This window comes from Callorhinus ursinus, unplaced genomic scaffold, assembly GCF_003265705.2.
Source record: "Callorhinus ursinus isolate GAN/ISIS: 27379988/994484 unplaced genomic scaffold, GSC_fseal_2.0 scaffold19, whole genome shotgun sequence".
In the NCBI taxonomy this organism is placed as follows: domain Eukaryota; kingdom Metazoa; phylum Chordata; class Mammalia; order Carnivora; family Otariidae; genus Callorhinus; species Callorhinus ursinus.
The window spans coordinates 20,225,364-20,228,991 of NW_027397081.1; the positions used below are offsets into that span (position 1 = coordinate 20,225,364).

Here is a 3,628-nt window from a genome sequence, read left to right on the forward strand (position 1 = left end):
AAGTGGTCGCTTCTCTGTTCAGAGAGTTGTTGCTACTCTCTTCTTCGATCTCCTGTTGAGTTTGTAGGGGTTCAGAATGATTTGATCCCTATTCAGTTGAATTCCTGAGACCAGACGAAATCCAGGTCTCCTACTCCTCCGCCATCTTGCTCCGCCCCGATAGTGGATTATATTTTATAGATGTTCTGGAGCCTGCTGTATCTGTGAAACAGTGACATTTCAAGGAGACACATTACAGGCCAGGGAAGGGTATAGACAGGAGTAAAGATTATCTGATTCTTGATTCCAAAAGCATAGTATAAGAAACCCCCACAGGTATAAGATCACCATAGTGTTACTTTACATGATCATTAACAGACCTATTTATCCTTTTCCAGGAGAAAAAAAGAAATTCCATAATGATAATGTAAAAAACAGAGATAAATTTATTTGTTAATGTTATTCATAAATGGTTAAAGTGATAAAAAGGAGAAGACACTGAAAATGGTAAGGAAGGAAGATCTTTTATTAAAAAATTGGAAACAAATTGGGCTCTCTGCTCCTCCCTGTCTGACACACAGCCACATCTTCTGGTGCAGTGACAGCACCATCTCAGAGACAAGATGGTGAAGGTTGGAGTAAGTAGATTTGGCCATATTGGGCACCTGGTCACAAGGGGTACTTTTAACTCTGACAAAGTGGATGCTGTCACCGTCAAGGACACCTTCATTGACCTCAACTACATGACCTGCATATTCTAGTATGATTCTACCCATGGCAAACTCAAAGGCACAGTCAAGGCTGAGAAGAGCAACCCTGTCATCAATGCAAAGCCCATCTCCATCTTCCAGGAGCAAGATCCCACCAACATCGAAGGGGGCGATGCTGGTGATGAGTATGCTGTGGAGTCCACTGGAGAAGGCTGCTCCTTACTTGAAGGTGGGGCCAAGAAGATCAGCATCTCTGCCCATTCTACTGATACCCTCATATTTGCGATGGGTGTGAACCATGAGAAGTATGACAACTCTCTCAAGATTGTCAGCAATGCCTCCTGCAGCACCAGCTGCTTGTCCTCTCTGGCCAAGGTCATCCATTACAACAATGGCATTGTGGAGGAACTCATGACCACAGTCCATGCCATCACTGCCACCAAGAAGACCATGCCAGGTCCAGCTTGGAAACTGTGGCATGATAGCTGGGGGGCTTCCCAGAACATCATTCCTGCTTCTACTTATGCCACCAAGGCTGTAGTCAGGGTCATCCCTGAGCTAAATAGGAAGCTCACTAGCATGGCCTTCCATGTCCTCGCCCCCAAAAGTGTCAGTCGTGGATCTGAGCTGCCACCTGGGGAAAACTGCCAAGTACTATGACATCAAGAAGATGGTGAAGCAGGCATTGAAGGGTCCCCTCAAGAGCATCCTGGGCCCCACTGAGGACCAGGTAGTCTCCTGCAACTTTCAAAATGACACCCAGTCTTCCACCTTCAATGCTGGGGCTGTCACTGTCCTGAATGACCACTTAGTCAAGTTCATATTCTAGTATGGTAATGAATTTGGCTACACCAACTGGCTGGTGAACTTATGGGCTATATGGCTGCCAAGGAATAAGACCCCACTGGACCAATAGCGCTAGACAGAACAAGAAGAATGAGGCTCTCAGCTGGTAGGCAGTACATGCCCCAACTCATCCCCCAACACACTGAGAATTTCCACACCTCTATAGTCTCCATCCCAGAAACCCTGAAGTAGAGGAGGGAATTGGGGAGCCCTACCTTGTCATGTACCAACAATAAAGTATACTGTACCCAGCCAAAAAAAAAAAAAAATGGAAACAAACTGACAGAAAAATCAAATTTCTTTCACAATGGTAACAAAGATATAGGATATAAACACTCCCACCTAAACTATTCTGACAAAAGAAACAGAATATACCAGTCTTATAATTATACCCACAGACAGTGATTCTGATCAAAACACCCTCCTACTCTGGGTTTTTCTCAGAGCAAGTTTAATGTCTTTGTTTCCTCAAGCTATAAATGAAGTGGTTCATCAAGGGAACCACATTGGTATAAAAGATAGAGATTTTTCCCTCATCCATAGACCCAACAGAAGATGGTTTAAGATATACAAATGCACCTGACCCAAAGTAGAGAGAAAAAGCAACTATGTGGGAACTGCAGGTGCTGAAGTCTTTGGACCTGCCCTTGGTGGAGCTGATGTGCAGGATGCTGGAGAGGATGAAACCATAGGAGACAAAGATGGTGACACTGGGCACAATGATGTCGATGTCCACCACAGTGAAAACCACCAGCTCATTGACATAAGTGTTCATGTAGGAGAGCTGGAGCAGAGGGAAGATATCACACAAATAATGGTTGATAATGGCTGCATCACAAAAGGTCAGTCTCAGCGTGCATCCAGTGTTAGCCATAACACCCAAAAATGCCATCAAATATGAACCAAGCATAAGGCTGGAACACATTTTAGGGGACATGGTAACATTATACAAAAGTGGGTTACAGATGGCCACATAGCGATCATAGGCCATTGATGTCAGCACAAAGCATTCAGAAATCACAAAAAAACAAAAAAAGTAAAGCTGGGTCATGCACCCCCTGTAGGAGATAATATTCTTCTTTGATGTGAAGTTAATCAGCATTTTGGGTGTAAACACGGGAAGAATAACAGAGGTCTCTGAAGGACAAATTGAAGAGGAAAAAGTACATGGGGGTGTGGAGGTGTGAATTCAGCCCAATTAGAGTTATCAGGCCCAAATTTCCCAACATAGTGAACACATACATGACTAGAAACAGGCAGAACAGGGGGAGCTGGAGATCTGATAGGTCTGTTAATCCCATCAGAATGAATTCAGTCACAAAAGAAGCATTTCCAGGAGTCATTCTTCTCTAATGGGATCTGTGGACACAGGAGAAATGGGTTGCATTACAGAAAAACTCAGCTCTTCCTGTAATATCCCATCTTATAAGGGAGTGTATACCCTAGGAATGTCTAAGACTAGCCCAATCTGGACACAGAATCTGCCTTTTCCATTGGCATGAGACTAAGTGACAGGACTTTCCCTTACTAGAGTTTTAATGAGGTAGATATAGCAAAGGGCATCAACAAACTTAGCCTGCAGAGGAAAGGCCAGTGCTGCCATATGCAAATGTGACTGTTGGAAAACCAAGGGTCAGTAAGAAGAAACATGGCCAGGACAGAATCATCCTTCTCTGACTGCACAATTTCTTCATTCACTTGAAACTTCTCACCAGCAAAATTGGAGGCATAGATCCTAATAACCTAAAGCTGGCCTCTGATGAACCAGATTAGACTTGGTGGGTTGGGAACCATGAATGTTATTCCTAAACCAACACTAAGGAACCAGCGTCTAGGGAAGGTTGAGTTACTGCCACATGTCACAGAGAAAAAGTCATAAATCTAGAAGATTGAGAGTTCCACCCATGGAGAGGGAACTTACTGAGATACTGCATCCACTCTACCCCCTGATCTCCAAACATTCTCTTATCCCCCTGAAGCATATTCTCCTGCCAGTTTCATTTGAGTCTCAGGACTACATAAATGGGAAAGAAAGGGGCTTATCTTAGATTTTTGGACCTCCATCTCAAAATAAGGACACTGATATAAACAGA

General features: G+C 43.8%; 2 pseudogenes; one reads left to right on the plus strand and one right to left on the minus strand.

Moving 5' to 3' along the window:
• Positions 1-602: 602 nt before the first annotated feature.
• On the plus strand, positions 603-1,605 carry LOC112840550 (glyceraldehyde-3-phosphate dehydrogenase-like; annotated as a pseudogene).
• A 341-nt stretch (positions 1,606-1,946) lies between these two features.
• Positions 1,947-2,878, minus strand: LOC112840490 (olfactory receptor 8B3-like; annotated as a pseudogene).
• Between the last annotated feature and the right edge of the window lie 750 nt (positions 2,879-3,628).